Source organism: Haemaphysalis longicornis, unplaced genomic scaffold (genome assembly GCF_048455015.1).
Source record: "Haemaphysalis longicornis isolate Haplotype H1 unplaced genomic scaffold, Haemaphysalis longicornis Haplotype H1 scaffold_13, whole genome shotgun sequence".
NCBI lineage: Eukaryota > Metazoa > Arthropoda > Arachnida > Ixodida > Ixodidae > Haemaphysalis > Haemaphysalis longicornis.
In genome coordinates, this window is record NW_027526233.1 from 54,110,690 (window position 1) to 54,121,913 (window position 11,224).

The 11,224-nt window shown below is 48.2% G+C and overlaps 3 non-coding genes across 3 annotated transcripts; all 3 read right to left on the reverse strand.

The window, feature by feature from the left end:
- Positions 1–2,960: 2,960 nt before the first annotated feature.
- Trnat-ugu (transfer RNA threonine (anticodon UGU)) lies at positions 2,961–3,032 on the reverse strand. The gene has a single exon. It is a non-coding gene; the product is annotated as a tRNA-Thr (tRNA).
- Positions 3,033–3,891: 859 nt separating this feature from the next.
- Trnat-ugu (transfer RNA threonine (anticodon UGU)) lies at positions 3,892–3,963 on the reverse strand. The gene has a single exon. It is a non-coding gene; the product is annotated as a tRNA-Thr (tRNA).
- Positions 3,964–4,817: 854 nt separating this feature from the next.
- Positions 4,818–4,889, reverse strand: Trnat-ugu (transfer RNA threonine (anticodon UGU)). The gene has a single exon. It is a non-coding gene; the product is annotated as a tRNA-Thr (tRNA).
- Positions 4,890–11,224: the final 6,335 nt, after the last annotated feature.

Consider the following 11,224-nt stretch of genomic DNA (forward strand, 5'->3'; position numbering starts at 1 on the left):
CACAATAATATAGTAAGGAAATGAGGGGCTCGTTGAGGAAATACAGAAAGATAGGTCAGCCGTCTACAACGCCAAAGGAGGCATAGGGGTGTTTTCACTATGGTTAATTAAGTAAACATTTTTTTTAAATTATACAGAAGAAAGAAAGAAAGAAAGAAAAACACGCGCCCAGAGTGAGGACCAAACCCACGCCTTTCGATTACATGTCGAATGCCTTATAAATTCGGCTATCTGGGCGACTGTGTTCTCCTTCACTTTCAGGGCGATTTATATTTACTACAAGTGTATCTGACGCTTGAGGGTGGTAGCCAGCGCCACTCTGACTACACGGGGAGAAGGGGGCCTTCTTTTAAGCCCCCGGGGCGTGACTCGAACGTATACAGCCTGTCATGAGCGGGTTACTGGCGGAAAGGCCTCTTATGCTACCTAGGCATCAAGGCTGCCACAACCGAGACCCTCGCTAGGCTTTCGCAGAATAATATAGTAAGGAAATGAGGGGCTCGTTGAGGAAATACAGAAAGATAGGTCAGTCGTCTACAACGGCAAAGGAGGCATAGGGTTGTTTTCACTATGGGTAATTAGGTAAACCTTTTTTTTTATTATACAGAAGAAAGAAAGAAATAAAAACACGCGCCCAGAGTGGGGACCGAACCCACGCCTTTCGATTACATGTCGAATGCCTTACCAATTCGGCTATCTGCGCGACTGGGTTTCTCCTTCACTTTCTGGGCTATTTATATTTACTACAAGTGTATCTGACGCTTGAGGGTGGTAGCCAGCGCCACTCTGACTACACGGGGAGAAGGGGACCTTCTTTTTAACCCCCGGGGCGTGACTCGAACGTCTACAGCCTGGCATGAGCGGGTAACTGGCGGAAAGCCCTCTTATTCTCCCTAGGCATCAAGGCTGCCAGAACCGAGACCCTCGCTATGCTTTCGCAGAATAATGTAGTAACGAAATGAGGGGCTCGTTGAGGAAATACAGAAAGATAGGTCAGCCGTCTACAACGCCAAAGGAGGCATAGGGGTGTTTTCACTATGGTTAAGTAGGTAAACATTTTTTTAAAATTATACAGAAGAAAGAAAGAAAGAAAAACACGCGCCCAGAGTGGGGACCGAACCCACGCCTTTCGATTACATGTCGAATGCCTTACCAATTCGGCTATCTGGGCGACTGTGTTCTCCTTCACTTTCTGGGCTATTTATATTTACTACAAGTGTATCTGACGCTTGAAGGTGGTAGCCAGCGCCACTCTGATCACACGGGGAGAAGGGGCCCTTCTTTTTAACCCCCGGGGCGTGACTCGAACGTCTACAGCCTGTCATGAGCGGGCACTGGCGGGAAGCCCTCTTATGCAACCTAGGCATCAAGGCTGCCAGAACCGAGACCCTCGCTAGGCTATCGCAGAATTATATAGTAAGGAAATCAGGGGCTCGTTGAGGAAATACGGAAAGATAGGTCAGCCGCCTACAACGCCACAGGAGGCATAGGGGTGTTTTCACTATGGTTAATTAAGTAAACATTTTTTTTTAAATTATACAGAAGAAAGAAAGAAAGAAAAACACGCGCCCAGAGTGGGGACCGAACCCACGCCTTTCGATTACACGTCGAATGCCTTATAAATTCGGCTATCTCGGCGACTGTGTTCTCCTTCACTTTCAGGGCGATTTATATTTACTACAAGTGTATCTGACGCTTGAGGGTGGTAGCCAGCGCCACTCTGACTACAGGGGGAGAAGGGGGCCTTCTTTTAAGCCCCCGGGGCGTGACTCGAACGTATACAGCCTGTCATGAGCGGGTTACTGGCGGGAAGCCCTCTTTTGCTACCTAGGCATCAAGGCTGCCAGAACCGAGACCCTCGCTAGGCTTTCGCAGAATAATATAGTAAGGAAATGAGGGGCTCATTGAGGAAATACAGAAAGATAGGTCAGCCGTCTACAACGCCAAAGGAGGCATAGGGTTGTTTTCACTATGGGTAATTAGGTAAACATTTTTTTTAATTATACAGAAGAAAGAAAGAAATAAAAACACGCGCCCAGAGTGGGGACCGAACCTACGCCTTTCGATTACATGTCGAATGCCTTATAAATTCGGCTATCTGGGCGACTGTGTTCTCCTTCACTTTCAGGGCGATTTATATTTACTACAAGTGTATCTGACGCTTGAGGGTGGTAGCCAGCGCCACTCTGACTACACGGGGAGAAGGGGGCCTTTTTTTAAGCCCCCGGGGCGTGACTCGAACGTATACAGCCTGTCATGAGCGGGTTACTGGCGGGAAGCCCTCTTATGCTACCTAGGCAACAAGGCTGCCAGAACCGAGACCCTCGCTAGGCTTTCGCAGAATAATATAGTAAGGAAATGAGGGGCTCGTTGAGGAAATACAGAAAGATAGGTCAGCCGTCTACAACGGCAAAGGAGGCATAGGGGTGTTTTCACTATGGGTAATTAGGTAAACCTTTTTTTTTATTATACAGAAGAAAGAAAGAAAAACACGCGCCCAGAGTGGGGACCGAACCCACGCCTTTCGATTACATGTCGAATGCCTTATCAATTCGGCTATCTGGGCGACTGTGTTCTCCTTCACTGTCTGGGCGATTTATATTTACTACAAGTGTATCTGACGCTTGAGGGTGGTAGCCAGCGCCACTCTGACTACACGGGGAAAAGGGGGCCTTCTTTTTAGCCCCCGGGGCGTGACTCGAACGTATACAGCCTGACATGAGCGGGTTACTGGCGGGAAGCCCTCTTATGCTACCTATGCATCAAGGCTGCCAGAACCGAGACCCTCGCTAGGCTTTCGCAGAATAATATAGTAAGGAAATGAGGGGCTCGTTGAGGAAATACAGAAAGATAGGTCAGCCGTCTACAACGCCAAAGGAGGCATAGGGGTGTTTTCACTATGGGTAATTAGGTAAACATTTTTTTTAATTATACAGAAGAAAGAAAGAAAGAAAAACACGCGCCCAGAGTGGGGACCGAACCCACGCCTTTCGATTACACGTCGAATGCCTTACCAATTCGGCTATCTGGGCGACTGTGTTCTCCTTCACTTTCTGGGCTATTTATATTTACTACAAGTGTATCTGACGCTTGAGGGTGGTAGCCAGCGCCACTCTGACTACACGTGGAGAAGGGGACCTTCTTTTTAACCCCAGGGGCGTGACTCGAACGTGTACAACCGGGCATGAGCGGGTTACTGGCGGTAAGCCCTCTTAGTCTCCCTAGGCATCAAGGCTGCCAGAACCGAGACCCTCGCTAGGCTTTCGCAGAATAATATAGTAAGGAAACGAGGGGCTCGTTGAGGACATACAGAAAGATAGGTCAGCCGTCTACAACGCCAAAGGAGGCATAGGGGTGTTTTAACTTGGGTAATTAGGTAAACATTTTTTTTAAATTATACAGAAGAAAGAAAGAAAGAAAAACACGCGCCCAAGGTGGGGACCGAACCCACGCCTTTCGATTACATGTCGAATGCCTTATCAATTCGGCTATCTGTGCGACTGTGTTCTCCTTCACTTTCTGGGCGATTTATATTTACTACAAGTGTATCTGACGCTTGAGGGTGGTAGCCAGCGCCACTCTGACTACACGGGGAGAAGGGGGCCTTCTTTTTAGCCCCCGGGGCGTGACTCGAACGTATACAGCCTGTCATGAGCGGGTTACTGGCGGGAAGCCCTCTTATGCTACCTAGGCATCAAGGCTGCCAGAACCGAGACCCTCGGTAGGCTTTCGCAGAATAATATAGTAAGGAAATGAGGGGCTCGTTGAGGAAATACAGAAAGATAGGTCAGCCGTCTACAACGCCAAAGGAGGCATAGGGGTGTTTTCACTATGGTTAATTAGGTAAACATTTTTTTAATTATACAGAAGAAAGAAAGAAAGAAAAACACATGCCCAGAGTGGGGACCGAACCCACGCCTTTCGATTACATGTCGAATGCCTTACCAATTCGGCTATCTGGGCGACTGTGTTCTCCTTCACTTTCTGGGCTATTCATATTTACTACAAGTGTATCTGACGCTTGAGGGTGGTAGCCAGCGCCACTCTGACTACACGGGGAGAAGGGGACCTACTTTTTAACCCCCGGGGCGTAACTCGAACGTCTACAGCCTGTCATGAGCGGGTAACTGGCGGGAAGCCCTCTTATTGTCCCTAGGCATCAAAGCTGCCAGAACCCAGACCCTCGCTAGGCTTTCGCAGAATAATATAGTAAGGAAATGAGGGGCTCGTTGAGGAAATACAGAAAGGTCAGCCGTCTACAACGCCAAAGGAGGCATAGGGGTGTTTTAACTTGAGTAATTAGGTAAACATTTTTTTTTAAATTATACAGATGAAAGAAAGAAAGAAAAACGCGCCCAGAGTGGGGACCGAACCCACGCCTTTCGATTACATGTCGAATGACTTATCAATTCGGCTATCTGGGCGACTGTGTTCTCCTTCACTTTCTGGGCGATTTATATTTACTACAAGTGTATCTGACGCTTGAGGGTGGTAGCCAGCGCCACTCTGACTACACGGGGAGAACGGGCCTTCTTTTTAGCCCCCGGGGCGTGACTCGAACGTATACAGCATGTCAGGAGCGGGTTACTTGCGGGAAGCCCTCTTATGCTACCTAGGCATCAAGGCTGCCAGAACCGAGACCCTCGCTAGGCTTTCGCAGAATAATATAGTAAGGAAATGAGGGGCTCGTTGAGGAAATACAGAAAGATAGGTCAGCCGTCTACAACGCCAAAGGAGGCATAGGGGTGTTTTAACTTGGGTAATTAGTTAAACTTTTTTTTTAAATTATACAGAAGAAAGAAAGAAAGAAAAACACGCGCCCAGAGTGGGGACCGAACCCACGCCTTTCGATTACACGTCGAATGCCTTACCAATTCGGCTATCTGGGCGACTGTGTTCTCCTTCACTTTCTGGGCTATTTATATTTACTACAAGTGTATCTGACGCTTGAAGGTGGTAGCCAGCGCCACTCTGATCACACGGGGAGAAGGGGCCCTTCTTTTTAACCCCCGGGGCGTGACTCGAACGTCTACAGCCTGTCATGAGCGGGCACTGGCGGGAAGCCCTCTTATGCAACCTAGGCATCAAGGCTGCCAGAACCGAGACCCTCGCTAGGCTATCGCAGAATAATATAGTAAGGAAATGAGGGGCTCGTTGAGGAAATACAGAAAGATAGGTCAGCCGCCTACAACGCCACAGGAGGCATAGGGGTGTTTTCACTATGGTTAATTAAGTAAACATTTTTTTTTTAAATTATACAGAAGAAAGAAAGAAAGAAAAACACGCGCCCAGAGTGGGGACCGAACCCACGCCTTTCGATTACATGTCGAATGCCTTATAAATTCGGCTATCTGGGCGACTGTGTTCTCCTTCACTTTCTGGGCTATTTATATTTACTACAAGTGTATCTGACGCTTGAAGGTGGTAGCCAGCGCCACTCTGATCACACGGGGAGAAGGGGCCCTTCTTTTTAACCCCCGGGGCGTGACTCGAACGTCTACAGCCTGTCATGAGCGGGCACTGGCGGGAAGCCCTCTTATGCAACCTAGGCATCAAGGCTGCCAGAACCGAGACCCTCGCTAGGCTATCGCAGAATAATATAGTAAGGAAATGAGGGGCTCGTTGAGGAAATACAGAAAGATAGGTCAGCCGCCTACAACGCCACAGGAGGCATAGGGGTGTTTTCACTATGGTTAATTAAGTAAACATTTTTTTTTTAAATTATACAGAAGAAAGAAAGAAAGAAAAACACGCGCCCAGAGTGGGGACCGAACCCACGCCTTTCGATTACATGTCGAATGCCTTATAAATTCGGCTATCTCGGCGACTGTGTTCTCCTTCACTTTCAGGGCGATTTATATTTACTACAAGTGTATCTGACGCTTGAGGGTGGTAGCCAGCGCCACTCTGACTACACGGGGAGAAGGGGGCCTTCTTTTAAGCCCCCGGGGCGTGACTCGAACGTATACAGCCTGTCATGAGCGGGTTACTGGCGGGAAGCCCTCTTTTGCTACCTAGGCATCAAGGCTGCCAGAACCGAGACCCTCGCTAGGCTTTCGCAGAATAATATAGTAAGGAAATGAGGGGCTCATTGAGGAAATACAGAAAGATAGGTCAGCCGTCTACAACGCCAAAGGAGGCATTGGGGTGTTTTCACTATGGGTAATTAGGTAAACATTTTTTTTAATTATACAGAAGAAAGAAAGAAAGAAAAACACGCGCCCAGAGTGGGGACCGAACCCACGCCTTTCGATTACACGTCGAATGCCTTATCAATTCGGCTATCTGTGCGACTGTGTTCTCCTTCACTTTCTGGGCGATTTATATTTACTACAAGTGTATCTGACGCTTGAGGGTGGTAGCCAGCGCCACTCTGACTACACGGGGAGAAGGGGGCCTTCTTTTTTGCCCCCGGGGCGTGACTCGAACGTATACAGCCTGTCATGAGCGGGTTACTGGCGGGAAGCCCTCTTATGCTACCTAGGCATCAAGGCTGCCAGAACCGAGACCCTCGCTAGGCTTTCGCAGAATAATATAGTAAGGAAATGAGGGGCTCGTTGAGGAAAGACAGAAAGATAGGTCAGCCGTCTACAACGCCAAAGGAGGCATAGGGGTGTTTTCACTATGGGTAATTAGGTAAACATTTTTTTTTAAATTATACAGAAGAAAGAAAGAAAGAAAAACACGCGCCCAGAGTGGGGACCGAACCCACGCCTTTCGATTACATGTCGAATGCCTTACCAATTCGGCTATCTGGGCGACTGTGTTCTCCTTCACTTTCTGGGCTATTTATATTTACTACAAGTGTATCTGACGCTTGAGGGTGGTAGCCAGCGCCACTCTGACTACACGGGGAGAAGGGGACCTTCTTTTTAACCCCCGGGGCGTGACTCGAACGTCTACAGCCTGGCATGAGCGGGTTACTGGCGGGAAGCCCTCTTATTCTCCCTAGGCATCAAGGCTGCCAGAACCGAGACCCTCGCTATGGTTTCGCAGAATAATGTAGTAACAAAATGAGGGGCTCGTTGAGGAAATACAGAAAGATAGATCAGCCGTCTACAACGCCAAAGGAGGCATAGGGGTGTTTTCACTATGGTTAAGTAGGTAAACATTTTTTTAAAAATTATACAGAAGAGAGAAAGAAAGAAAAACGCGCCCAGAGTGGGGACCGAACCCACGCCTTTCGATTACATGTCGAATGCCTTATCAATTCGGCTATCTGTGCGACTGTGTTCTCCTTCACTTTTTGGGCGATTTATATTTACTACAAGTGTATCTGACGCTTGAGGGTGGTAGCCAGCGCCACTCTGACTACACGGGGAGAAGGGGGCCTTCTTTTTAGTCCCCGGGGCGTGACTCGAACGTATACAGCCTGTCTTGAGCGGGTTACTGGCGGGAAGCCCTCTTATGCTACCTAGGCATCAAGGCTGCCAGAACCGAGACCCTCGCTAGGCTTTCACAGAATAATATAGTAAGGAAATGAGGGGCTCGTTGAGGAAATACAGAAAGATAGGTCAGCCGTCTACAACGCCAAATGAGGCATAGGGGTGTTTTCACTATGGTTAATTAGGTAAACATTTTTTTTAATTATACAGAAGAAAGAAAGAAAGAAAAACACGCGCCCAGAGTGGGGACCGAACCCACGCCTTTCGATTACATGTCGAATGCCTTACCAATTTGGCTATCTGGGCGACTGTGTTCTCCTTCACTTTCTGGGCTATTTATCTTTACTACAAGTGTATCTGACGCTTGAGGGTGGTAGCCAGCGCCACTCTGACTACACGGGGAGAAGGGGACCTTCTTTTTAACCCCCGGGGCGTGACTCGAACGTGTACAGCCTGGCATGAGCGGGTTACTGGCAGGAAGCCCTCTTATTCTCCCTAGGTATCAAGGCTGCCAAAACCGAGACCCTCGCTAGGCTTTCGCAGAATAATATAGTAAGGAAATGAGGGGCTCGTTGAGGAAATAGAGAAAGATAGGTCAGCCGTCTACAACGCCAAAGGAGACATAGGGGTGTTTTCACTATGGTGAATTAGGTAAACATTTTTTTAATTATACAGAAGAAAGAAAGAAAGAAAAACACGCGCCCAGAGTTGGGACCAAACCCACGCCTTTCGATTACATGTCGAATGCCTTACCAATTCGGCTATCTGGGCGACTGTGTTCTCCTTCACTTTCTGGGCTATTTATCTTTACTACAAGTGTATCTGACGCTTGAGGGTGGTAGCCAGCGCCACTCTGACTACACGGGGAGAAGGGGACCTTCTTTTTAACCACCGGGGCGTGACTCGAACGTGTACAGCCTGGCATGAGCGGGTTACTGGCGGGAAGCCCTCTTATTCTCCCTAGGCGTCAAGGCTGCCAAAAAAGAGACCCTCGCTAGGCTTTCGCAGAATAATATAGTAAGGAAATGAGGGGCTCGTTGAGGAAATACAGAAAGATAGGTCAGCCGTCAACAACGCCAAAGGAGGCATAGGGGTGATTTAACTTGGGTAATTAGGTAAACATTTTTTAAAAAAATTATACAGAAGAAAGAAAGAAATAAAAACACGCGCCCAGAGTGGGGACCGAACCCACGCCTTTCGATTACATGTCGAATGCCTTATAAATTCGGCTATCGGGGCGACTGTGTTCTCCTTCACTTTCAGGGCGATTTATATTTACTACAAGTGTATCTGACGCTTGAGGGTGGTAGCCAGCGCCACTCTGACTACACGGGGAGAAGGGGGCCTTCTTTTAAGCCCCCGGGGCGTGACTCGAACGTATACAGCCTGTCATGAGCGGGTTACTGGTGGGAAGCCCTCTTATGCTACCTAGGCATCAAGGCTGCCAGAACCGAGACCCTCGCTAGGCTTTCGCAGAATCATATAGTAAGGAAATGAGGGGCTCGTTGAGGAAATACAGAAAGATAGGTCAGCCGTCTACAACGCCAAAGGAGGCATAGGGGTGTTTTCACTATGGTTAAGTAGGTAATCATTTTTTTTTTAAATTATACAGAAGAAAGAAAGAAAGAAAAACACGCGCCCAGAGTGGGGACCGAACAAACGCCTTTCGATTACATGTCGAATGCCTTACCAATTCGGCTATCTGGGCGACTGTGTTCTCCTTCACTTTCTGGGCTATTTATCTTTACTACAAGTGTATCTGACGCTTGAGGGTGGTAGCCAGCGCCACTCTGACTATACGGGGAGAAGGGGACCTTCTTTTTAACCCCCGGGGCGTGACTCGAACGTGTACAGCCTGGCATGAGCGGGTTACTGGCGGGAAGCCCTCTTATTCTCCCTAGGCATCAAGGCTGCCAAAACCGAGACCCTCGCTAGCTTTCGCAGAATAATATAGTAAGGAAATGAGGGGCTCGTTGAGGAAATACAGAAAGATAGGTCAGCCGTCAACAACGCCAAAGGAGGCATAGGGGTGTTTTAACTTGGGTAATTAGGTAAAAAATTTTTTAAAATTATACAGAAGAAAGAAAGAAAGAAAAACATGCGCCCAGAGTGGGGACCGAACCCACGCCTTTCGATTACATGTCGAATGCCTTATCAAATCGGCTATCTGGGCGACTGTGTTCTCCTTCACTTTCTGGGCGATTTATATTTACTACAAGTGTATCTGACGCTTGAGGGTGGTAGCCAGTGCCACTCTGACTACACGGGGAAAAGGGGGCCTTCTTTTTAGCCCCTGGGGCGTGACTCGAACGTATACAGCCTGTCATGAGCGGGTTACTGGCGGGAAGCCCTCTTATGCTACCTATGCATCAAGGCTGCCAGAACCGAGACCCTCGCTAGGCTTTCGCAGAATAATATAGTAAGGAAATGAGGGGCTCGTTGAGGAAATACAGAAAGATAGGTCAGCCGTCTACAAAGCCAAAGGAGGCATAGGGGTGTTTTCACTATGGTTAATTAGGTAAACATTTTTTTTTAATTATACAGAAGAAAGAAAGAAAGAAAAACACGCGCCCAGAGTGGGGACCGAACCCACGCCTTTCGATTACATGTCGAATGCCTTACCAATTCGGCTATCTGGGCGACTGTGTTCTCCTTCACTTTCTGGGCTATTTATATTTACTACAAGTGTATCTGACGCTTGAGGGTGGTAGCCAGCGCCACTCTGACTACACGGGGAGAAGGGGACCTTCTTTTTAACCCCCGGGGCGTGACTCGAACGTCTACAGCCTGGCATGAGCGGGTTACTGGCGGAAAGCCCTCTTATTCTCCCTAGGCATCAAGGCTGCCAGAACCGAGACCCTCGCTATGCTTTCGCAGAATAATGTAGTAACGAAATGAGGGGCTCGTTGAGGAAATACAGAAAGATAGGTCAGCCGTCTACAACGCCAAAGGAGGCATAGGGGTGTTTTCACTATGGTTAAGTAGGTAAACATTTTTTTTAAAATTATACAGAAGAAAGAAAGAAAGAAAAACGCGCCCAGAGTGGGGACCGAACCCACGCCTTTCGATTACATGTCGAATGCCTTATCAATTCGGCTACCTGTGCGACTGTGTTCTCCTTCACTTTCTGGGCGATTTATATTTACTACAAGTGTATCTGACGCTTGAGGGTGGTAGCCAGCGCCACTCTGACTACACGGGGAGAAGGGGGCCTTCTTTTTTGTCCCCGGGGCGTGACTCGAACGTATACAGCCTGTCTTTAGCGGGTTACTGGCGGGAAGCCCTCTTATGCTACCTAGGCATCAAGGCTGCCAGAACCGAGACCCTCGCTAGGCTTTCGCAGAATAATATAGTAAGGAAATGAGGGGCTCGTTGAGGAAATACAGAAAGATAGGTCAGCCGTCTACAACGCCAAAGGAGGCATAGGGGTGTTTTAACTTGGGTAATTAGGTAAACATTTTTAAAAAAAATTATAGAGAAGAAAGAAAGAAATAAAAACACGCGCCCAGAGTGGGGACCAAACCCACGCCTTTCGATTACATGTCGAATGCCTTATAAATTCGGCTATCTGGGCGACTGAGTTCTCCTTCACTTTCAGGGCGTTTTATATTTACTACAAGTGTATCTGACGCTTGAGGGTGGTAGCCAGCGCCACTCTGACTACACGGGGAGAAGGGGGCCTTCTTTTAAGCCCCCGGGGCGTGACTCGAACGTATACAGCCTGTCATGAGCGGGTTACTGGCGGGAAGCCCTCTTATGCTACCTAGGCATCAAGGCTGCCAGAACCGAGACCCTCGCTAGGCTTTCGCAGAATAATATAGTAAGGAAATGAGGGGCTC